Here is a 26,020-nt window from a genome sequence, read left to right on the forward strand (position 1 = left end):
GACTCAGACCTGGAGGTCATGGGGACCATGCTATATACCTAACCCAATAATTTCTGCATTCAGTCTTGAGTTCTTATGCTCCTGGGCATTGTTGAAGTCTACTTTCATTAGCATGCTTTTTCCTTGACCACTAGGATGTGGAAATAACTACCCAGGAGACTGTTTCTGTATTTGGATGATGCACTTGTATTATGCATTTTCTTGCCAAGTTAAAACCTACTAACATTTAAACTTCTCAATGAAAAGAAAAAAGGGAGGTTGAAAAATGTTTTGGAAGCATTGGTTTTTAAATTGCAGTCTGTGCACCATTGGATGGTGATCCAGAAGGAACTGATTGCAAGGAGTTTATTAGTTAATGCCACTTGTGAAAAAGGAGTTTGCATTGGTCTTAGTAGCAGAGATTCTCTTTGGAGGGAATGTGTTGCTCATTAGAAAAGAAAAAGACACATTTATATCTTGCTCCACATTGTTATAGTTTCACACACAGTGTTAATACAAGCCAAGGCACATGCAGGTCCTAGAGGACAGAAGGCCTAAATGGAAAGGTTTCCCTAGCACCACCATTTTAGAGTATTTTGAGTTTTTAGAAGTGTGCAAGAGAAGGCTGCTTTCCCAAACTACTGCTTATGCAGCCAAGAATCTGGGCTGACACTGACCTTGGCAACTTCATGGTAACCTTTTTTACATACGGATGAGTTCCTGAATAGTTTTTCACTACATTAGGCACAAGCTTACTTTTCAACAGCAATACTGGTTTTCAGTTTATTTCCACACCCCAAGAACATATACAATTGACAGTACTGTCAACATGGCAAGGAAAATCCATATGCACATTCTCTGCCTGTCTTTCAGTTTTCTCTGCCTGTCTGTCAGTGTAGGACTGACAAATGTATGTTATGTAGTATCACAGAGAAGATTTAGATACGGATTTAGAAACATGCAGCAGCATTTTCCAGTGTTTTGGCACTAAAATAGCTTTCAACATCTTGTTATGCTACAAGGGAGAGAACACCCTTTTTACTACAACAATAACAGGTTTATTTTATAGGATCCTTGGGCACTTTAATATAACAAGTCATCTTCCATAAAATATGTGGAAAGGCAATAAATGGGTCTTTAGGCCAGTGCTTTATCTTGCCATAAGGAAATCTGACTGCATTCTCATTTGTTTTTCTCTTGGTGTGGATAAGAAGAAAGGAGGATTATGCTCTACCTACTCCTTTGGCTAAGTAAAGGGTGTTAATGACAGACTCTAAAAGGAGGCCTGTGGCTGCAAGGTCTTGGGGTTAGTTGTTTAGGTTGAGTGGGGAACAACTAATGGATCCTTAGGGCTTTGTCTGGATGGAAGTGAGCAGAGGTGGCCTCAAGATTAATTGAGATGTGATCATCATCATGTTTTATTTGATGTAACTAAAGGAAATGTAGATCCACAGTTTCATAATCTATTAGCTATGTAATAGCACTCTTTGGAATTTATGTCAAGATTAACAGATTTCTAGGTTACTGGAAATAAAACTCAGTGTCGTCATGCACACAAATGTTGTATCCTTAAGGTAACATATACATTCTGAATAATAGTGAGCACTCAATCCAGTGCTGGAAAAGCAGGGCTAATAAACATTAGTAAGAGAACAGAAATCAACCTTAACACAATCCCTCAAGTGCTGGAGGATTCACTGACATTGTCAGATATCAAGCAGTCTGGAATAATCTAAAGGTATTAAAGTGATTTAAAATATTGATAGGACTATGAACTAAAAACCTGTTGTTAGGAACAGGGAGGCCAGACATTCTGATTCAAGCCCACACAGCCTGAAGAGCCACCAGCCATTTTAAAAGCTTGATCAAGAAGCAGCAAGTTAAAAGCACTTCATATAGATCTGAGATTTTTTTAAAGGACTGGGGGCCAGTTCTAATTAAGAAGGATTTTATAGTAAAGCAGGATTTCAGTAGGATTTAGGAGCCTAAATCCAAGAGTGCTTTGACCACCAGGTAACTGTCATTCTCTTCTCACTACCCACAACAGAATACCGTCTCCACTCCTGTTACTGTGCTGTGGTACAACTTCAGCAGTGCATGGCCAACACTTATTTAGGACACTCACCTAAGAGTAGGGAGATCTGGGTTTATGCATTTTAACTGTTACTATGCCTATGTAAGATGCAGAAACACTCCTAGGAACAGAAACTCAGAAGTCTCACCTCCCCAGTCCTAGTCCTGTCCTAGTCACTGAGCTACAGACTCAACCTCACTCTTGCACACTGTCTCTGGCCCAGTTAGCTTTGTATACTTTTGCACAGCTTTAACAGGAAGGGATGAGAATGCCGCCACACACCCACATGTCAAAGTGACCTTTACCTTACGTATTAGGTACTCTCCTAGAAGGTAGGAATTGCAAGTTGGAATCCCCCAGGTTCAGGAGGAAACTGAACCTAGGTCTCCTGTATTCTGAACAAGTGCTCTTGCGGCTAGAGCACCGTGGGTGCGTCTTCATGTTCATTAATGCATTGGAGTTACTGCGCATTAAATTCAGTAGTTGGATAACCAAGTACTAAATAAATGTGCTGTAACTTGTGATACTGTGGAGTCGCATTAATCCATGGGTTTTCTCAGACTTTAACTGTGTCGCAGCAGCCTAATACTACTGTGCAGTAGTGTATTACCATGGTTTTTGCCCAGCAGACTACTGAGCAGTGTCATCAGCCTAGTGTGCAGCTGGCATCTTGTGTAGACATACCCTGTCTGACAGAAAGTGGCAGGTCCTCCCTTGGCCATGTTTTAAGAGAAAAAACCCATACTGGTTTTTGAGAGAATTGTTTTAAGTGCCTTCCTTTCGGGAGAGGGTTTTGAGCCATGGATCCCAAATGTGTGATGACACTTCCTTGTAGCATTATATAAAACACTTGAACTGGAGGTGGGCAGAGGGAACATACCCCAGCATTCCCTCTTGGCTTTTTCTAGGCAGCTGCACGCCGACTTCAGATGCCTACCGACTCAGTGGACTGGCTGTTCTGAATCCCATTTGGAAATGGCTCTCACTGTGTTTTGTCTAAGGATACTAGGCACGTATGCAAGGGCTCTGGCACTGGAATATCTACATTTAGATATCCCTCTTCCTAATCACAAAGATCTCAACATTTAAAATTAGATTCCCATCAACTTAAATAGGCTTTGGATCAGATCTTAGGAAGGAGAGCAAGTAGAATGCCAGAAAACACTAATAATGTCTATAATGACCATTGGGAAAATAAGGTTAATGTTTTCCAATACAGGCAAACCAGGCAAAAGAGCAAAAAAGAGAGATTCAAGGTGGTTTGTTAAAATTTTTCTTGGTCAGGAAAATATAGTTTTATAGTCCTTTTAAAAAATTGACCACATTTCTCATCAGATACTGGTGGGAAAACTCATGCTACACGTAGCAAACAATCTGTGATTGAAAACAGGTTTTTAGGATTTCTGCAGCCAGACAACTAGCAAATTCCATGATTAAGGCCGGATAATGGCCCATGTGCTGGCTGTAATAAAAGCAGCGCTCCCAGAAACAGCCCTCTGTGCACAGCAGCATTTTATTTAGGATGAGAATATGTTCTTGATCCAGATAGGCTCTTTGAGCTAGAGCATGTTGATCATACTGCAGACCTACAATATAGTGCTAGCTGTCAGGATATTAAATGTTTCATAATGATACTCCTGCTTAATGCCACTTGGATACTTTAGTTTTTATATAACTCCTAAAGAGGGGGTTGTAAATATTAGTTTCCATTTTTGTGCTACTTGACCAAAGGAACCTGCTGCCTTTATTGGAGTCAGGATTTCACCTGAAGTTTTGATACTCATCAGTAGGTTTGTAATAAAGGCACTGGGCTAGAACATAGGGGCTCTGGCTCTGTCACAGGTCTCCTGTGTTTGGCCTTAGGCAAGTCACTTCATTGATGGGTGTCTCAACCACCTTTCTGGAAAATGGAAATAATAATAATACTTCCTCATCTCAGAGGCATGTTGGGAGGATAAATAATAAGAAATGATACAGGGAGAGATTAATTGGCATAATAAAAATGATACTTCTGAAATGACTCTACACGACAGAGCAAGCAAGCTGCCAGTGTAACATTCCACATTGGGATCTGCATTGGCAGAATAACTACCAAAAAAGGTTACAAAGCAGAATTTATCAGCAAAATGTTGTGCAACAGCAAGTGACAGACGTTGCTTCTATTTATAAGACCTATCACTGTAGTATCAGAGTGTTATGAAAGCAATGACCACAGTATAGCTATAGAGAATACATCACAATGGATCACAATTTATTCACTAGAGTCTTGCACTCTTCCGGCAGTCTGTTAGGTAGAAGTTTCTGGCTGTGTAATTTGTGATAAGGAGGCAAACCATCTTCTCCACCCACATAAAGTGCCCCCCACAAGGAGCCCAATTCCAGCCCCACACCCTGTTCTTGCACTTGGAGTCTCAGGCACTGTTACAGAACACTATGCCTCCAGCCAGCTCAAGAGTCCTCTGTAGCAGCACTTCCCATGCCATCATAGCAGCATAGATTAATTGTTGATTCTTGTCCAGGCCTCCTCTTAGATTTTCAGGGCGTCTGTGGGCTTTATTAATGGTCTTTGTCCAGAGCCCTCCAGGCTCACTAGCACCCAGACTCACCTCCCCAGACAGGTGAGGAGTTCGGCTCCTCACTTGTTCCTTTGGTTTGTCTTCCTTTTTCCACAGTGCCTACTGTCCTCGTCATCACTTCCCATTTCTAAGCAAGATTTTCTTCTATTTCCCATGCCTCCCGCAGGGCTTATACATATCCCTCTCTTTTAGGGTGAAGCTACCCTCAAAGACAGAGCCTCCTTTGTAAGGTCTTAAAATCTCCTTTTCCCTGCAGTACTCCTGGAAGGAAGACCTCATGTTCCTTCTTGCTGGCAAATACAATGAATTACATTTAGCGCTGAATTTCATCTAGGGCAACTCTATTATCTTGGAGTCACTGGGCAAGTTAATGTACAGCTGCCCTCTAGGGCTTGCTGAAATCAACAGGAGTTAGGTGCATAATTACCTTCAGGATCTAGACCAAAGAGCTCCTCTTCTCTCTCCTCCTTCCCCTTTAAACAAAGCTCTTGTAGATAATTATCCAAGCAGGGTATTCTGTTTTTCTTCCTCCTCCTCCTCTTTAGATTTAAACTGCTGCACTTAAATAGCTGTCTCTGTAAAAACAACTGTTACATTTGAGGAGGCAGCTTTACCTACACTGGTAACACTCCATGGTCAATACACCTACTTTGAAGCATAGGGCCTCTGAGATGAACAAGGAGCATCTTTCTCATGAAGCTACAGAAGTAGGCAGAATATAACTTTTATTTAGGCTACCGGACACTGAAACTTCTGTGCAGAAAGCTGCCATAGGAATGGATTCAGTTACACTGCAAACTTTGTTATTTAAATGCTCAGCTGGGAAACTATAAAAACACATTTTCAAATTTGATCTCCAAAGGCCTGGAACAGGAGTTTGAAAATATTTTATTTTTATTGGTTCCAGACTGACTATGTGATAAGAAAAGCAAACAGCTCAACCGAAGCTGAGGAAATGGCTGAAGAACACTTTCTATGTCATTCAGACTCCCTTTGAGTTAGTGTAGCACATCAGCAGTGTTTGGTCCTGTCTAATTATAAATGTAACAAGTAATGTGTTTTTTTTTGCCACTTCCTTTAAGTTAGTCACAGTTTAGCTGTCAAAGAAATTTTCTTTATATTGAGCCTAATTTCTGCTTCAAAATTTCACCCCATTAATTGGATTTAATTCCCACCCCCCCACACACACACACTTTTTTACACAAACTACTAGCTAATATTTATCCCTGGTATTTGTTTAGAAGATTGGATTGGGCTTCAGTTCAGCAAAACACTTAAGCTATGCTAAGCATTTAGGAACATAGGACTGGAAGGGACCTCCCAGGCTCTTGAGTGCAGACCACTGTGACTGCAGCCAACTATGAAATAACCATTTGCCCAAAAGCTTGTTAATTGTCACATTGTAAAAACACCCCTTTTTCCCCAGTGTATGCATACCCTTAGTGCTTGTGATTGTGGTTTCCCCCTTGGACTGGATGCAATGATGGTAGCAACCCTTTTTCTCCTCTACTTCTAGTGGCAGGCCTGTGGTTTAGATATTGAAGGTACCACTTCCTGATGACATCTGCAATGTCTGCATGTGTGTGTCCTCGGTTATGTGTACATGCTAAATATGTTTAATAATGGTTTCTAAATCCCACTCTTGATTGTCACATAGCCTAGTTGCTCATATATAAACATGCCACTTAGGCCATTAATTGCATTCTTTCCCAGACAGAAGCCTGGCCATGTGCTAGATGCAATCCAGACTGCACTAATAGAAAATATTACTTTTGAAATGTATTGATTTTGCATATTAGAAGCAATTTGAGAGGACAAATTCTTGAGCATTTTTAAGTCTCCACTAGTGTCTTCATCTGATAGTGTTTTCCTATCTTTAGTTTTGAGCAACACTGCTTCCTCAAAACACCAAACAACGGGAAAAAGGGAGGAAAATGGAGAAAAAACACTAGTGTTCTTAGCTTCCACTCCACAGGGCATCCTGAGTGCTCATCAGGATTTTCTTTTCTTTCAGGATCCTCATTCTGGATGTATAATATCATGTAAGAGATATCTGTGATGCCCAGAAGTCAAAATCTTTTTGTCAGATTTTTCCACATGCATCAATGAGGAGCCTGGCTTTCCAGCCTCATATGTCCCTTTTAGTTCAGCCCCTCAGGGTAAGTCTCACTGCAAGTGAGTGCCATGTGGCACTCACTGATCTAGCTCTGTGCTTGCTAGCTGCACTGCACAGCTAATTTGTTCAGACACCGCTGTATAAATGCTGCTATACCACTTCTGGTTTACAAGAGGTGGATACAGAACTAGGTTAGCTACTCAGTGCATGGTGTGGACATAGCCTCAGTGTGGATCTGACATATGGAGAGTTCTTACAGCAGCAGAGGCTTGGCACAACTCCATGTGCCCCTGCACACTGCTGTGCCAGATGCTCCTCTATGCAAAGAAATGAACACATCTCAGGCATCCTCTCCCTTTTCTTAGTAGACTATTGCTCTACAGTTTTCATCTAAAATCTGACCCTTTAAAAGGAGCATCATGCTCTCATCATAGCCCCCACTTGCACATATCACATAACTAGCATAGTTTAACATTGTTAGAGCTCTCTGCTCAGGAAACATTTGGAACCTGAACATCGGGGGCAGGAGTGAGGTAGGCAGCGCAGATGGGAAAACCTGAAGCAGTGTCTTGTCTGACCCATATCCCTACACTCGAGGCCAGCATTTCTCAACCTGTGGGTTGAGACCCACAAGTGGGTTGCAACAATATATGAAAGGGTTGTGAACAAGCATGGAAAAATGTGGAAAATCATAGATTTTTTTCTTTTAAAGGAAACTGCAGGTTCCCTTTGTAGGCTGGCAGATTTCCAGCCCGCAAGCGGCTGCTTGGGGCTGGGGGAAGCAGGACAGTGATAAGGCAGAGGGTCCCACATGCATATGTGCTCACGCATGTGCACGTGGTGCTCAGGCAACATAGAGAGCAGCCGCCACAGCTCCCCACAGGTAAGTCTGTGGGGCGGGGGAGGGGAGGGGGCATAGATGATGCATTGGGGGCACGTGCCTGCCCAGATTTGTGCACCCAGAGCAGGCATGGGGCTGCCGCCTGGCCGGACTAGCACAGGCAGGAGCCGCTTCTGTGGCCCAGCAGGTAGGACCTGATGCTGGATGGCAAAACTTGCTGCTACCACCACTGAGACCCCCATGCCAGCTGTGCTGACAGCTGCATGAGGAGTAATGGATGTGGGGTGGTGGGGGAGGGGTCGCACTGCCCTTACCTCCTCCTGCCACTACCCTGGAGGGAAGGTGGGGTGGTGGGCAGTGAGTGGCCTGAGGGGAGTGCTGGCAGCTAGGATACAGCGACAGGGTAAAGCTGCGGCCCAGCATGCAAGCAGCTAGTGGTGGGAGGAGACGAGGGCAGCTGGAGCCAGGGTCCTGGCAAAGGCAGCAGAGAGTCCTGATGCCCCACTTCGGCTCCCATCCACTGGGCCACGGAGGCAGCTCCTGCCCATGCTGCAGCTCTGTACCTGCCGTGGGCACACACTACTCCCTGCCCACATGCCGGGGGCTGGGGGCTGGGGGCAGCGGGCAGCAGGCAGGAGTCAGGATCACCAGCAGGGCTGGGGGGTGGGGGGACTGTGGGTCGAGACTCAGGGGCACCGGCAGGGCTGGGGGCTGCGAGTCAGGAATGAGGGGCACTGGCAACCTGCACTTTGCAAACTGAACAGCCATGTCACTTGGGAGTAGCAGAGGGCCACGTGTTGATTTTCCTGTTGATGTTGATTTCTGTCTTTAAAATGAACACTGCTGAGCTGCTTTAACTTGTGCGTAAAATGTTTTGGGGCCAAAATACTTTTGCGTTTCCTCCTTAAACTATTTGCTGGGTGGGGACCAGCCATTGATGTTTCCAAATGGGTCCTGGTACAAAAAAGGGTGCGAACCTCTGCTTCAGGCAGCACTCCCCATCCATCTCTGCATCTTCATGAGCGCAAAGTTCACTCCTACATTTTTAGCACAAGAAAAGCGGGGATAAAGACAGCTGTAGTCTGACTGTGCAGCTAAAAACACCCCCCCCCCCCCCGTTCAAACGTTTGCGAGGGGCTCCCTGCGTACCAGCAGGAGGCACTCTCGGCCTCCTAATGGAAACTGAGGAAATGAACCGCTTTCAAAATCACCTAAGGTCAAAGTCAATCACCGAATTGGAGGCTGAGACGAGATTTCATAGACATGAGACACTTGAAAGAAGAACAATGCGACGCCAGTGCCAGCCAGTAAGTTTTGCGGTGTCCTGGGCCAGGTTTAGAGCAGACGGCGACAGCCGGTAAGTTTTGCAGCATCCTGGACCACGTATGAACTCGTTGCCGGCTGCCGCTTTTCGCCTCGGCTTCTCCGCGAGCTGAAGGGACCTGCCCCGCTCCCTCCCCCGGCCCCCCGCAGCACGGCCCGGCGGCGCGGCCCCGCGAGGGGACGGCTCGCGCGAGCAGCATGTGCGAGCAGGCGAGGAGCTCAGGAAGTGACAAGCCCGATTTCCTCTGGGCGGAGCGCTGCGGCCCGGCGGGGAGGCCGGCAGCTCCCGCCGCCCGGGGACGCGATGCCCGGCCGCACAGTAAGGCGCGGGGCGGAGCGCGGGCGCGGGGCGGGCGCGGGGCGGCCTTCCCGGCCGCGGCGGTGCAGCAGCGCGGAGCGGAGCCCGGGCCCCCGCTGCCCTCCCGGACCCAGGTGGAGGCTCGTGTCTCGTCGTGCGTGTGTCCTTCTCTTTGTGCTCGGCCGGGGGCGCGGGGGCCGGGGGAGGGAAAGTTTGGGCAGCTCTTTTGTTTGCTGAACTTCGCGCGGATGCTGAGCAAGTCCCGCGGTGCCCGCCGCCGCCGCGGCTGGCGTGCCGCTCCGCTGGTGCCCGTGCCTTGTTGTTGAAGGGTGCGTGTTCCGTACAGGCTGCTCCTAGGGAGGCGGCGAACAAAGAAAAGCTCTTGGCTGCGCTGGATGAGTGGTACTCTGCCTCCTACAGGCGACGCTGCCGGGATGATGCAAAGGGCCCTTCTGGGCCTGTCACCTGCGCTGCTGTGCCTGGAGGGGCAGGTGTGCGGCTGCTGCCGTGCCAAGGGCGCTGCTGGCGCCGAAGACTTTGGGCCGGCGGGTGTCGGATAGGAGGAGAAGGTGGTTCCTCAGCTCTTTGGGGGTGCCCGCAAGGCCCCGGGACGTGTTTGCCGCATGCCTTGGATGATATGCAGGGGGCTTTTTGCTGTGGGAGATGGGATAGCTTACTTGCCTGTGGGCTAATAGCTATAGTGACTGGTAAGAGGAGGACCGGTGTCTTGCTGAGCCTGCTCACAGCCAGCAATAGCTGCCACAGCATTCGCTGGTCCTTGTGGCGCATGATCTTGTTAATAGAGAAAATCACGTTGGTGAGAACTCATTACTAAGGGTGGCAAAAGGATCTTGTGAAATTATTCTGTTTATTGTCAGTGTTGTCATGGGCTCAGGGTTCATCTTAGTTCCAGTACACTTGGTGGCAAACTTAGCACAGCTATGATTTCGAGACTGGTTTATTAAGCATTAATGTGCTGCACACATTTACCTCTCTAATATGAGTTGGGATGGAAACAAACTACGTATTCTGTAATGCCGCCTTATGTGCAGTATTGCCTCCCCCCACCCTATGGGAGCATTATATCTTTGCAGAGAAGATTTAGGATGATTCTTTCATTCTTAACTCCCAGCTGTACAATATACGTAGGCTACCTAGTGAGAACGCTGCCCTGAGTTCGGCAGATGTTAGTCTTATGTGATCTGGCTACAGAGAGTCTGTATCTAGCTATAAAGCCAAGCAAAATATAATGGTGAAACTGGCATGTGTCTAGAGAACAGCATTAATTATGTGCTTTGATGTTGTACATTTGCTGCAGGATACAACTGTTTCAAGACAAGTTCAAATAGCCTAGCCAAGATGGGAGGTGGGAGTGGAGGTTGCCCTTCAAAAGTTTGGTCTGCAGAGAACTTGCTTTTAGATTTAGTATGCTACAGCCTTTGTAATATATATATTTTTTCTGACTATATCAGTGTATTCCAGTCTCCTGGGCTGACCTAGCACAGCTAAAACTTGGAAGTTCAAACCATCAGCTAGAGCACTCTGATCCACCAGGACTTAAAACACACTGCCACCTGGCCATTTGACTCGATGTTATTTTATTGAGACACTTGCCAGCTCTATCCTTAGCAGTTTATAATATTCCCTTCAACAGGATCCCCTCATTTTTCACATTTTTTTTTCTGTTGGAAGCCATATTGCAGTTACATTTCCTGATAACAGAGGTGAGGGGAGGAGGAGTTTATATAAGTATTATTTTGTAAGTCACTTCATTAAAAGGTTCTAATAAGCAATAGGTGCACCTTTTCTAGAGATGTCCTAGAGAATTGAGAGCGCTTGAGTTTTATATCATTTTAATCCGTTTCTGTATACATGACTCTAAAGACCTACAGAATAGTTTAACTGTCTTAGAAAATACTACTGTAATTATATATTTACCTCAGATCAAGTTCTCTCAGCTTTTTCAAAATACCTAAAGCAAGATTGTACGTTAAGACTTTTCATGTAGGGATTTCCCTCTTCCCCAAAGAGTCTTCAGTTGTAATGTGTTTGTCACCAAAGGAAAAACAGAGGCAGTATGCATTCTGATTCAGTATCCATCATATGTCTGTAGCAGTTTTCAGGTACATTGGAGCAGTTTGGACTCATCTCCTTAAAAATCCTTTTAACATAAAATTTAGGAAAAAAAAGTAGGCAGAACTGTTTATATAATATGCTGATAAACTGAGCTTCAGCTTGAGATTCAAACCAGATGTGGATGTTTTCTTTTTAAATCCTCCAACAACAGTAAGAGTATATTTTCACAGATTGCAAACTACTTGCAAATTGCAAAGGTAACACTATCTTGGAATAACCCTCTTTCTAAAAATACTGTACTCAGAGCGCCTGTATAGTTCCTTCTTTCTCCTGTTTTGTTCCATTCGCCCACTTTGCCAGATTCCTCATCTCTTTCTTGAGAGCACCATTTCCTCGCTAGTAGTGATGCACATGGCATCAGCACGGGCAATTGTTAAGCTGAATGAACAGGCCAACTGCCACAGCTATAGCTTTCAACTAACAAAGTACTGACGGCCCTCAACCTGCCAATGACTAGAGCTAAATATTTACTAGGTCTGTTTGCAAAACCTGAAGAGTTTAGATAAAACTTGCATAAACATTTTTTTGGGTTGGGTCAAGTAACCCGTTTTAAGTTTTTATTGTTGTTGATAAAGCAACTTGGAATTCAGGACACTTCAGACGGTTCTCACATGTACCTATCTTGGGCCTCAGCCCACTCTAATTTTGGAAGGATATTTTTTTATTGCCAAAGACAGAGGGAAACATCACTTTCTCATTAAAAAATAAAGGCTGTTTGAAGCTGCTGAGGGGTCTGGAATGTTAAAAATAGTTCTGGTCTGGATGGATCAGTGGGCAGAGTGGAAGTGGAGCCAGTCGAAGGTGCACGGTAAGTCCCATTTATCACATGCTTCGAACAGCTGGCATTTTGAAAAAGAATAAACAATGTGCCATAGAATTGTTTCCTTATTCCCCCTCAAAGAAAGAATTTCCCCTCCCCAAAAGACACTGGCTGTAGAAGGGGTGCTGAAAACATTATGCTGCGTTACATAAATAAGTAGACAGAAAGCAGCCAAAGCAGCTTTATGCAAGGTCTGTATTTGGTTTTGTGCTTTTTTTATTTGAATCCCCAGATCCACACTTTGTTTCTTAGTCAGATCTAAAACAGGGGACCAGGATATATTTCCTGTTTCTGGTGTGGATATGGTCAAGATCCCTAAGAACAACTTCCATTTTTTTAATGACATGTCAATTATACAAGACAGAAATCCTTTAAGAAAATATCACAAAAATTCAGCACCAAATAATCTGAACCTAGACCTGATTCCTAACCCTGGGCTTTGAACCAGCAACTGAAATCAATTCAAGATCTCCGATTTCCTGTCTTCGATGTATCAGATTCAGAAATAGAAATATAGACTGAGCAGTGTATAAATCACACTCAGAATTGATTTAGGCTAGGGTTCAGGTATTTGAGTGCATGTATGCATAAGTCTATAAACATGTTATGTATGCATATGTAAAATATATGCATAGCCATATGCAAACATACCATGTAAGTCCTATAATCAAATAAAATTAATGATGTGATTTAAATATATTTTTACAATATAACACACTTGATTCAATTCCAGTATTTTAAGTATAGCAAGATTCCGTTCAATTTATTGGAATAACCAAGTGAACAATTTTTGCCAGAATCAACACTTCATATATATTTATGTGCAGAACAGGCATAAAGCATCTTACCCTATACATGACTAGCAGGGTTCTATACAACGTGTCCATGAAAAGTTCAGAAGATGTTTCTATAATGGCTTAACTCTTCCAGAAATAAAGGCCTTTGTGGCTGCTTTTTATACCTTTCTGTAATAGGTTGGGTGATTGGAAGTATGTGGCAGAGACCAGGTTTGCAGATGAGGGAAAATAAAAATGTATGAAGAGCCTTGGAAAAGTTTGCATGTTGAGGGTTCCACTTTGCAGAATTTCCCATCATGTTACTGTGATTAAGAGCTGTGACAGTGGTAGTCATGTCCTTACTGCTTAACCCCCTCCACGTTCACTTCTCATGATGGTGGTAGGCTAGTTTAGCAATCTGCACTAAGAAGCTGTGTTTTGCATCACAGGGGTCCTTGCAAGGCCATGTAAAAATATCGTAGAAACAACAGCTTCTCTCGTGTGTGTCTGATCCCAGGAGAGCTAAATATAAACTAATCAGCATACGGGACGGAAATTTTCCACCATGCTACTCAGTTGAGATTGACAGTGTATCAGGCCTTTAGGCAGTGTGCTTTGCCCAACAATCGCATGGCAGGCTAACTCCCAAATCTTCTCACTTTTCTTGCCCTTCACCCACATAATAAGCCACAGTCTTTGATTCTCCTTGAGGATCATGTTTCTGAAAGGCCCTGTTTTGATCCAGTAACTCTTCTGCAGCAGATAACTGTAGCGTTTACCTTGAGAGATGAATTTGGCTGTATAAAGATAGGCATCCCAATTCACTTCCCCCACCCAGCTGCTGAAACCACATTTCTACCATGAGAATGCCCTAGCTCAGGGTGCTCAGTCCCCAGCCCATGGGCCAGATCTGGCTGCAGAGTCTTGTGATCTGACCTGTAGGGCTTTCCTAAGATCTAGAAACTTGGTGGGAGGGGAGCAGTGGCAATTGGCACTGCTACCACCCCCCATCACCAAATTTCCAAGCCCTGTGGGCCAGGTGCCATGGCCCATGTGCACAGGATCCTGCAGGCCCACAGGGAACTGAGGCTGGGGTGGTGAGGCTCAACGTAGCACATGTGGGTCCATGGCCACAATCATGTCAGATTGGCCCCACTGACTAGATCTGACCCACAGATCCACTCCAAGTACCTGGTCTGCAGGGTAATCTCTGCTTTTGAAGGTTGCCCTGTGTCTTGCATTTCTGTCTTTACCGTTTGCCAGCTCTGCACACACACACAAGGTGAATGAAAGGTTGCCCCTAGAGACTTGAAATACTAAACATGGAACAAATTTCTTCACACCTAGATATAGTCCTGCAAGGCTTGAACCAGAAAGACTGCAAATAATCAGCAGAGCACGACATTACCATACAGTGAAAGTCAAATTTGCATACTATCCTGGTGAAGGCTATGAATCCCATTTTATCTGAAGGTATAAGTTTCAGGCCTGCAGAATTAGGGTTATTCAGAAAACAGATTTATTAGCATATTTATTAGATTATATGCTACAGTAATCTGTGCATTAGCCATGTCTCAGACAGATGGTTATGGAATGTTAGAGAGACATCGAATCCGTCTACCTACCTTTTCTGGTTCTTGTCCCCTACTCCGCGGGTAATATAATGAATTATATGTCATTCAGAGCATGTTCATTGGAAGGACCTAACAGGCTTACAGCATGGATTTACATGAATAACTCCAGAGAGCCTGACTGGACACATTTGCACTGGTGTAAATTGGCAGTAACTCCTTTGGACTCAACTGGAGATGGTTGTCTTTACAACAGTGTGATTCCACTGGTTACTCCTGATGGGTACTGTTATAAAGAGGAGCAATAACTGACCTAAAGCTTCAGTTTTGCCATCTAATTTTGCTTATTAGTAATGTACATGGTTTACTGTTGAGGAGGGACTATATTTTTTTCATGAGAAGGTCATGCTGCAGCCACAACCCAGCTGAATATCACGTACTGTAACAGGCCCATGGCCACAGTGGTGGCCATGATGCCCCCCGGTGGCCTCTGCCTGGCTCAAGATTAACTATAACCCCCCTTTGATTGCTTTCCTGCCACACCTTGCTCTTATGGAAAGTTGTGTACAGGAGGCTGCCTATGGGCTTGGGGTGAGTCTGAGTCTGGTATAATCACCACTGGGCTCCTCCTTGGTACGCTCAGTCAGTCCTGCCCCCACCAGGCTAGTAGACCCACTTGGCCTGTCTGTACCTCTGTAGCCTTACGGGCTCATCGTGTGGCTTTGCCCCAAGCCTTGTGGGTGTTACTGTACAGTATGACACTTTGTAGGGGTCTTGGCCTTAACAGCCTCCTCCTCTTTTCCTCTTGCTAGGCCCGTTAGCTCAGCCTTCAGTAGCGGACCAGGCTTCTAGGCTCTAGCCTCCCTAACTGTGGGTCCCAGCACTGGCCCCCTGGACCTTTGGCCCCTCCTGGGCCAGCTGAGTTCACCAAACTCACTGGTTCTGGCTAGCCACAGCTGTGGTCCCTCCTGGACTTCTAGCCGTGTCTGAGCTCCTGGACTACCCTGGTTCTACATGCAGCCCCTCTCTGAGCTCCTGGACCCTTGGGGTCTCCCTAGGCAGCACTTCCCTGAGCTACCAATTCTCTGAGTATGCTTTGAGCCAGCCCTCAGCAGAGCTCAAGGCTAAACCACCAGTTTAACCTAAATAAAAAGCCTCTTGGCCCTCTGGCAGGCACCTCCAAACTCTCTCAAGGTTTAACATAAAACAAGGCCACATGCCTGCATCAACAAGCCTCTCTCTGCCCAGGCAACTGCCCCTACTCCCAGGTCAACAAATTTTCTTACCTAATCTCCCTGTGTGCTCAGGAGCCCTGTTGCTCTGTTGCCAGGAGCTGGTGCCTACAAGGCTCTCCAGGCTGGACTGCCTGCCCAGCTCAGGCTTATATGGCTCAAGCCCAGCCCCTTCCGGTCCGGTGAGTCCCTAATCAGCCCTTTGCCACCTATAAACTGCCTCTCAGGCTGCTTGCGCTCCTAAAGGGCAGGTGCACCCCAGTGCCCCGTCACACCTAGGTATTTGCTTGAGCATTAATGCAGGATGTGACAGAGGTGCAGTGAACAGATCATGCATCTGGGTTCTTTTCTCCAACTTCTATGAGCCAGCTACCTTTAGAAAGATAAAGTTGCCAAGCATGAGTTTAATTTTGAAGTCTAGTCCAGTTGGTGTGTATCTGTAGACTTTGATATTATAAAACTTGCACATACAACTCTCCAGCTATCAGCAGGTGAAGCATGTATTGAAAGTTAAGAACCTATCGCTGCAATTGATCCACACCCAGAACTTGTTGAAGGAAGTTGTTCTATGACTTCCAAATCTTATTCCATAAGTAGGGACCTACTCAAAGGGCAACTGCATGGATTTCATGGAAACTGCAACATCAGGCGGTCTCTGGGACACCTGTGGGGGAAACCCCCCCAAAAAACTTACTAAAAATAAAATTGTCAACAGTCTTCCTGGCTGCACAGCCTGGCATGAAAGGGGCTGTTGGTACGAAGGTGAGTAGGCAAGATAGCTGCTGTCCCCACCCCTCACCACTGATTGGCTGAGGGCTGCCTGTCATGTGGCCTCACGTGTCTCCACCAATGAGTGGTGAGGGGCAGGGCTGCATAATGGACAGATCTGTCATCCACTCTGTGGCAAGCAGCAGGGCCAAATGACAGATAGCTCTCTCCATCAATTGGGGGGTGGGGCAGGCACCATGATAAGCCCATGAAATGGTAGCCAACCCTACAGTCTACCCACAAAGTTGGCAGGCTCCCTCCCCTATTCATAAGTGTTGCTGCAAAGAGGTCTTGACTACAACGTTATTTGGGGGAACATATATTTTATATTAAACATGTAACAAATGAAGAAACTGTAACAAACGCCAGTTCTCAATAAAATAGAATCTAGTTCCTGGGATGAACAAAAAAGGCCCAATTCACCATGGTGTAATTCTGATGTAATAATTGATATTTGAAGCAAAGTTTAAAAATTGAATGAATGAATGCAGAAGTCTGGTGCATTTAGTAGGAGGAGGGGTTTGTGCGCTGTACCAAAAAGGCCCAAGAGACCCTTGGTCAAGGTTTTTGCTTTCAGAAAGTTAAATATAGCAGCATCATTGGTGTCACTCCACTGTAGTCCTCATGAGTCATTTACTGGGTTATGTAATTCCCCAGTTTCATGAAACTTGGTTGTAAAGTTTGTCATGAGCAGCCAAGGTTCAGCACTTTTTGAGTTGTATTGTGCTCTAGGTAAAGGTGTATAGTGGAAAATGTTTTTTCCAAAGCTACTTAGAGCTCATATATATTTGCAATTACTAAGTTGTGTTTTTTTACAAAGGTGAAATTCAGTAGTCATTGATCTAGCAGCTGAACAATCTTTCATCTGCTTGGGTTGACAGTTTGGAATCAGCCCATCAGAAGAGACTAAAAGTCATTGCAATTGTCATTTTGTGGCAGATAAGAAATGAGATTTGGCAGTGGCAGTCATGAAAATCAACACCATTAGTGCATATTGGCAACTTTTTTGGCAAGCTCAGTAAATGAACTGAGATTTGACTGGGCAATGGGATGGATGGAACTGCCCTTTTATTCCTAAATGTAATGTCTTTCAGATCTGTACAATGTGTGTTACTGGCAATATTGGCTGCCTTGCGATAGTCATCTGCTTATACCACAAGAAAAAAAGGACATTAGTTTCCATAGGAATTATTCAGGTACTTTTTCCTTGCATGGAATTTTAATGCAAATATCTTAAAATTGACAACAGTAATTAGCTGCCTCAAGCACAAACTTTCCTTAGGACCGTTACTCCACACACAGCATTGCTTTAAATAGATAAATAATTGCTGAGAAGCATTCCAGACTTTTGAAATCAAATGCAAGTGTGTGACTGGAACCTTCCAGTCGGATGTGTGAAGACTGGGCTAGTTGTCAAATCCAGGTACAGGAACAATCGCCGCCAGTTTGGACAAGCGGTGGCTTTACAGACTCTGCTCTTCTTCAGCCTGGGGCCATCCAGACATTGGTCAACTTCCTATCAAAACAACAACACCTTAAGTCTGCTTTTAATCTGTGTTGGCTACCAGTAAGCCTAAGGAGCTACCTAGCAGTTGGGGAATGGCCCAAGGTGAAAAATAATACCAGCCAGGCCTCACATGAATGTTGCTGTTTCTAGTTATATCGTGGAATCTGGGGTCAAGAGTCCTGGGTTGCTGTCCCAACTCTGTCATTAATTCATGGTGTGACTGTGAGCAAGTAATTTTTCCTCTTTGTGCTTCAGCTGCCCCTTTATGCAACTGGAATACTAATACTAATATTACCGGTAATAATAATACTAATAATCTGTCTTTGCAAAAAAGTGTTAAGGATGTAAGACAGGGGTCGGCAACACTTTTGGGCAGAGTACCAAAAACACTGACAACCTCAACTTATAAGATGTTGGTGTGCTGGGGGAGCTGTGAGGGTCCCGAACCTTGTTGAGGCAGCACAGCCCTGGCCCTTTCCCGAACATCCATCCTGAGGTCTACTGGTCAAGCAAAATGTCTTCACATGCCATGCTCTGGCACCTGTGCTGGGGGTTGTCCACTTCTGATGTCAAACATTATTAAGTGTAAAAACACTCTATTTTTATTATTTATTTCTACAGGATAGCATCCTAACAGTTTAGCATGTCAGGAAGTTCTACCAGTGCTTTGTTTCAAAACATTTCATAGATTTCATAGATTTCATAGACATTAGGGCTGGAAGGGACCTCGGGAGATCATCGAGTCCAGCCCCCTGCCCAAAGGGCAGGAAGTCAGCTGGGCTCATAGGATCCCAGCAAGATAAGCATCCAACATTATTGAAGAGTAGCATTATTGAAGAGTAGCAATAACTTTGAATGGTCTGGGTTTTAAATGTGTGTGATAACCTTAGTATTACTGAGAAGCAGCCTTCTGTGCTTGATAATAGTCTTATAAATCACAAAGTCACTGCAAGTATCTGTTATCAAAGCCCATTTTAGTACACTGTTTTGCCTCAGCCATTAAAAACCAATACTGTATTATAACATTTTTGAAATGATGAGTTTTAATACTGTTAAATAGATGTCAAAATGTGCTGGCAGATGGAAAAAAAACTGCAAATCCAGTACAATTATGAAGACATGTATAGCATTAAAATAGCTACATTAGTGTTTTATGATATCTCTGTTATAGATACAATAGATACTTCATTAAATGGATTATCTTTTATTATAATTGAAATATAATACAACTGAGAGTATTTTTTTACAGTGAAACAATCATGTGTAATGAAGATTTAAAGTTACTGATTGGTTCATTTGGAAAATAATTCCCTCGTAGTTTCTGTTGCACATCATATATATGTTGTTGGCAAAAATTACTTTCCCCATAGAGGTTTCAGATGAATTGTTATTATTGGATACAGGTCGGGAAGGGCAGAGACTGGGTAAAATTGCAAACATTTTTCATACATTCTATCTGAAAGAAGACTGAACATCGGTTAAATAATTCTAACACTTCCTGACTGGGCTAATAATATCCAAACGCTCCCAGGTAATATGTGTTTCTCTGTTTTGACAAGTTAAGTATTTTGAACGTCATTGTAAAAACTCCACTCTTTTACATGATTGATTGGATTGCTAATGCCCTCCTTTGCACAATCCATTGTTTTGGTTATGCATGCGCCTTTTGTATATTCTAACAATGCTGTACTCTAAACATGCAATAAAGAGTACAGATTAAAGATATAATAATGCTAGAACTGAAACAAGAAAATACAAGTTGTGTGCAGAGGGCCTGATTTTTTTCAACCTTTGCTTAGAGTGAGTAGCATTTATGCAGGTAGTTCCACTAACTTCAATGAGAGATACTGGCTCCTTGCAGTGATGAGTCAAGCTAATTTCACAGAACACAAAACTGAAAGATGCCACTGTGTTCCAGTTTTCTGACCTCCTGTGTAGCACAGGTCTTAGGGCTTGCTTCAATTAATTCTTGTTTAAAAATTGCCAGTGGTGGAGAACCTGACACAACTCTTGGTAACTGGATCATGTTACACTCTTGTTAGCAAGACTGTAGAATCCACAATCAAAATTTTTTTCCCTACTTAAGTACTGCCAGACAGTCTGAAGTCATTCTTTAGTCTTTTATGATAAACTAAGTAGATTAAGATCCTGGAGCCTTTTCTATAAGGCATGACTCTGAATCTGTGAATCATCCTCACGGTTCTTTTCTGAACCTTCTCCAGTTAGCAACATCCTACATCATCTCTAGACACCAGAGCTAGATGCATTATTTCCATAGCAGTTGTACCAGTGCCAAATTCAGAAGTATAACTTTTTATACTTCCAAAGATTACATTAGCTGTTTTGGCCACAGCAGCATATTAGGACCTCTGATTATCCACCCTGACACTCAAGTCTTTTTCACAGTCACTGCTTCTCAGGTTAGAGTTCTTTAAGTATGTCCTGGATGTTTGCTTGTTTGACATTATATTTGGTTGCTTTAAAAGATGCATTGTTCACTGGTACCTAGGTTACTAGGTGATCCAGAACTTTATTATTTACCAATCTTTATTATTTATTATTTTACTTTATTGTTTACCATTCCCCTAGCATTTGCCATTTTTACAATTTATCAGTGATTATTTTATGAAAGCACACGGGTTACTAATAAAAAAGTTAAACAGGCTAGGCCAACAATTGGTTCTTTTGGCACCCCACTAGAAACATTCCCAGTTCTCCACTTACAATTACAATTAGAGATATGTTTGTTAGCCAGTTTTCAAAGCAAACAATGTGTGCCATCATACTTTTGTATTGTTTTTGTTTCTGAATCAAAATGTTCTGAGGTACAAAGTCAGATGTCTTTATGGAGGTCTAAATATACTGTATCAACACAATTACTTTTACCAACTAAATTTAGAATCCCCCCAAAATCACTGGCAAGGTAGACAATAAAACCCATGGTGATTGCTACTAATTATATTTCCTTCTTCGATTCTTTATGAATTGAATCCATATCAGCCATTTCCTTATTTTACCTGGAATAATCCCATTTACCCTTTTAAATTATTGGCATAATATTATCTTCTTTCCAGTCTTCTGACGCTTCCCTGGCACTTGTTCCTTGCCTGCTTGAAAATCAACATTAACCGTGTGGAGTAATCCTTCACTGACTTTTAAGACTACTGAATGCAAGTTACTTAGATCTGCTTATTTTTAAAAAGGATTGACGATAGTAGCTGCTATTTAATCATCATTGCTCCATCTGACTTTTTCCTAAATGCGGAAGAGAAATATTTATTGAACACTTATGCCTTTCCTGGTTATTATTAACAATTCAGCCATTGTTAAGGGTTTTTTTCTAAATATTCTTGAAAACTTCTCATTATCCTTCAGTCCATTGGCAATAGATTTCTCTTTGTGTCATTTTGCTTCACTTACCATATATTACCATCAGCTTAAGAAGTATTAAGTGAAATTTTATTACTTTTAAGCTTATCTCATTCTTAGGGTACCGTACAAAGCATTTCACATGGATGTGATTCTGCCCTTTCTTTAGAAGGAGACACTTCCAAGTATTGCTATCTCAGGAAAGGGGTTGATGCATATTAATTAAGTAATGTGAAGTAATTACAGTGTTGCCAGTTCTTCCAATTTTATACTGCTCAATCCTGCAGCTGCTGCATTCAAGAGACTGCATAAGAATCTCAGTTTTCATTTTTAAGAAGTATGCTCCTGGCACTCCTGGTTGCCAAGAAAAACTTGAAATATAAAACGAGTGCACCCGAAAGGCTCAGAAACTGAAAGGCAAAAGAAAAAAAAAGAACATAACATGTATTTTTAAAAAAGTCTTACAATTTTTAGGCAATGTCATGATTTGCAGGAGGGACATGATAATGATTTGCAGCTCCTCAGGGTTGGCTATATAGTAATTAGTTAATGTAACGAGTTGATATAGATTTTCCCATGCTGTAAAGATGAGTTTTTTAGCTTCCCTGTTTGTACTGAGGAATCATTCATTTTTGTGCACTGCCAGATAGCTGGCACAGTTGTACTTCCAAATAGCACATGGACTGATGTCAGTCTGGAAGCTAGGTTGGGATTCAATATTTAGGTCAGTTCTCCTCAGGATATTGTTAGAGAAAGGAGTTATGGGGAGACTGGTGTTATGTTGTAGGAAGTTCAAGGGGGAGGGTGCCTAGTTAAAAGCCATGGTTCAAAGCAGATAAACACTTCTGTCTTTTTCTCATCTCATTTCTGGGCTCCATATGTTGGAACTGAGGAGTCACAGTTTTACTTCCTGATTTTTTTTTTTCTTTTTTTGTGTGAAATGGAGCAAAAGGGACTGCAGCAAGGGAAGGGACATACATATTTTCCAGCTATATTGCTACTGCCATGTTGAGAAAGTAACTTTATGCTTTTAGAGCCATATGCTTGCCTGCTACTCCTGGGGCTGTGGGCCAGAAAGGAGATTTGGACAAGCATATATGGAAAGGTATCTGCTACCATAGTCTTGCCACCATAGAGTCGTCGACCCTCAAATACTCCTATGACTTCATAGAAGCTACCAACATACCACATCCATGGCAGCTCTGGGCCCCCACCGCCGCCAGGGCCCCTTGGCCAGTCAGTGTTGGAAAGGGGGTGGGTCACTCTACAAAAACACAGAATTTTATGGGTTTTTTATCAGCAAATTTAGTTTAGGGTTTTTTTTAAATGAAAAACTAGGATCCCTGGTAATTATTTTGGATACCATATTCATTAGCAAATAGCTCAAAGCCAGCTTGCTGTTGGAGAGTGTCTGTGATAATGTACATCTTTTTTCTTTAGTGGACATTCATACGTAAGTGACTTAATATATAGGAGCAGCATGGACCCTTGACTCATGGTAGCAGGTGTCTGCTCCTGGGAGCAGGGCTACTGGCTTGGCCATGGGGGCAACAAATAGAATGAAGTTTGCACAGTCTGGCCTGCAGAGTACTGTTTATGGGACCAAAATCACATAACTTTTAGTCTCTTCATGCTATCTCCACCCGCCAGGAACTGAAATAATATGAAAGTACCAGCTTTGGTGGTATTGCAGCCTCGTAAATAGCTCCCAGAGGTATTTAAAATGCCAGTTGAAACATAAGCAGAGGTCCTACATCTCTATACATCTCTCTCTGGAATGGTTTTCAGGAAAAAAACATTAGGCACTGCTTGGTGCTGGATCAGATGACAAGTGAGGAAGCTGGAAATTGCTTTGACTTCTTTTTCAAAGAGAAAATCTTCGTGTGAGAAGAAGTAGCTGAGGCATCAGCTGCTGTTCTTTATCACAAAATTAAGCCAGTCGTAAAGGACCCGATTTTGTCACTTATTAATGTGGGGTATTATCTGATTGCATTAAAATGACTCCTAATCTTGTCAGCCTTACAACTAGTAATGTCTTACTTCTTAAGTGGTGGAAGTCAATGGGACTGTTCATGTGCTGAACTACTCACCTGCAGGGCAAATGTGTCCCACAGAGCCATCTCATCTAGCCTGCAGGGATTCCCATGGGTTTGGAAATTTGGCAGTGGTGGTGGTGACCGTTAGTACAGCCACCCTCCCTCCTGCCAAATTTCCAAGCCCCAAACCTCACACTTGCCTCTGCCTGCCAGACTGGTCCATGCCCCCTCCCCACGCTTCTGGATCAGGGCTGGGTTATGCCCCACAGTAATGCTAATTTCCCTTGATTTCTAAAAATATCTGCACCCACTTACCTTGGTTAGCTCAGAAGGCAGGCCACCTGCTATAAAAAGTTCCTCTTTTGTCTTTTCATCTCCTCACCTTAACACTCAATTCCTGCTGCAGCCTCCCCAAGTCACCACCAGCTCTGATGGATGCTGCAGGTTTTATTTGCATGAGATACTCCAAATGTAAAGCTGAGTATTTTAGTGTAGTTGGCAATAACTAAAGGAAACTGCTTGAGCACTTCCCCCCAAAGCTTCCTTAATTTAGTACACTGGATGTACCCAGTCCTCTCTTTGCTCTGTTAAATTATGAGGAACAGGAAGGGAGAGTTCCCTCGCTCTCTGTGTATTTCTGTATCTCAGCTAGAGCTATCAAAAGTGGCTCCTTTGCAGCCTGCACACGTAGTAACCATCTTCTGGTAACAGATTGTTATGTATTTAATGAACCTAAGGAAAACAAGAAATTTAAAGGCTGTAGGGCGACAAGAGTTTGCTGTTCAGTCTGCCAGATTCACACTAATGCATACAGCTCACAGATGTTTTTCTTCTCATTCGTTAAAGAGATTTATGTATGGTGCAGGGCTCAGAAGTCTCTTTCCAGCATGCCAGAGAGGCCTAGGTAGCACCAGCCATTTGGAAAAGCAGGTTGAAACCCCAGTCAAGAGTCTCTCACTCCAGATACACCCCTCACCCTCACACAAAAGGAAATAATTGTCCAGAAGGTACTAACTCTGCAGAGCCGACCAGAGCAACCTAACTGGCTATTCCTTAACTAGCTGCTAACTTACAGGCTCAGCTGCCCAAACTGGTAAGCTTGTGGGGAACGGTTCTGCTGCCCAAGGAAGGTGTCATGTCAGTCCTTTACAAAGCTCCTTCGTGCAAGGCAGTCGAAGCCACAAATAGGCAGAGTACTTGGCATTGTATGTACAGGCAACCCCTGCGTAGTGCTCTTAATTGGTTCCTGACAAACTGAGCGTTAAGCAAAATGAGCGTTAAGCCAAACAGAAAGTATTTGATGACCCTACGATGGCGACCGCAGTTGTTTTTAATGACCCATTGGGTCACTTTAAAATCAGGTATCAATTTAAAATGAGCGTTATAGTGAAATAGCGCTAAGTGAGACAGTGTTAAGTGGGGGTTGCCTGGAATAAAATAAAAAGTGGTCTTCACTTATGCATCTCAGAAAAAGATCATATTTGTCTCAGGAACTTATTGTAGCCAGTGAAATTTTAACACTACTAAATAGGTAACAACAACAATTTGTCCCTCTTCATTACTGAAATGGCTAGAAGTACTTTTCTTTCTCTGGTCCTTTGAAAAGAAAAAAAAGCCAAAACCATTCCCATGACTGTCATTACCTTATATGTAGCATATGTGGCATGTGTCCTATGCTAGTTGTGTGGTATATGGACAAAATGTATATATTATTGTCCCTAATATTTTTGAATTTTTATCAAGATGTATTCTGGCCTGTAGAACCAGCTGAGTGACACTTAATCAGGTTTACATCAAATGAGTAATAACATTTCCTTCCATTCTTAGATTTAGCCAATTTCTCTTAGCCTGTTCTTCATATAAAATACTTTATTTGGATGGAAGAGTAGCTTAAAACTTCCTGGCTTTGAAAGGGGTGGCTTTCTATTTATAAGTGTTTTCTGAGGCTTTTCAAACAGTAGCCAAGTGGAAAACTCTCAGCTAACATCTCATATCCTTGGTGGCCATGGGAGGTGTCTCTGACAACACTCTTCATGTTAGGAATTTAAATCCCAAAGCTAGCCCAAGGATGCAGGAAGCTTCTCTTGATTCAAACCCAGATCCTGTAAGACTTTTGAAGTCTTTTGCCCTGTAGATGGTAACTATAACAAGGATTCAATAAGACAACATATACCAAGTAATACATTATCCAGGCACAATGAGCTTGGAAAAATTGTTTCAGAAGTCATTGGGTTTGAGGAATTCAGATTACTTGATCTGCTTAGTTTGTCTGAGTAATTTCAGTCTTAGACCTTTCCCAACTGATCATATATATATTTTTGAGGCCTTACACCTGCATCTGTATTCTTAGAGCCATGTGAGTAAGCCAAAACCAGCAGGAGCTCCAAGGGCCTAGTTCATACTCAGACACAGTAATAGAATAAGCTTATAGGTAGGTAATAATATATATTTAAATATTATTATTTCCATCTATCATGCCCCACTTGCTTTTCTCAAGGAGTTGTTCTGACTATCCAGTTTATTCATTCAGCCTCAAGAAATAAAGAAAACAATGGCTTGCTGATATTATCCTAATCTGTCCTTGAACAACTGTCATCT

The 26,020-nt window shown here is 43.2% G+C and overlaps 1 protein-coding gene across 4 annotated transcripts in view; it reads left to right on the plus strand.

The window, feature by feature from the left end:
* The first annotated feature begins 5,841 nt into the window (after positions 1-5,841).
* Positions 5,842-26,020, plus strand: part of FAM53B (family with sequence similarity 53 member B) — a 158,256-nt gene continuing 138,077 nt past the window's right edge. Inside the window, exon 1 of one of the 4 annotated variants that reach the window (XM_090056996.1) lies at positions 5,842-8,943. The gene's annotated coding sequence lies outside the window, so the exon portion shown is untranslated. Of the gene's footprint in view, positions 8,944-9,031; positions 9,362-26,020 lie in introns of those variants that run through there. The other 3 variants (XM_090056995.1, XM_090056994.1, XM_090056997.1) reach the window with 3 other exon arrangements.

This window comes from Crocodylus siamensis, chromosome 7 (assembly GCF_052110815.1).
Source record: "Crocodylus siamensis isolate JL-2025a chromosome 7, ASM5211081v1, whole genome shotgun sequence".
Classification (NCBI taxonomy): Eukaryota; Metazoa; Chordata; order Crocodylia; family Crocodylidae; genus Crocodylus; species Crocodylus siamensis.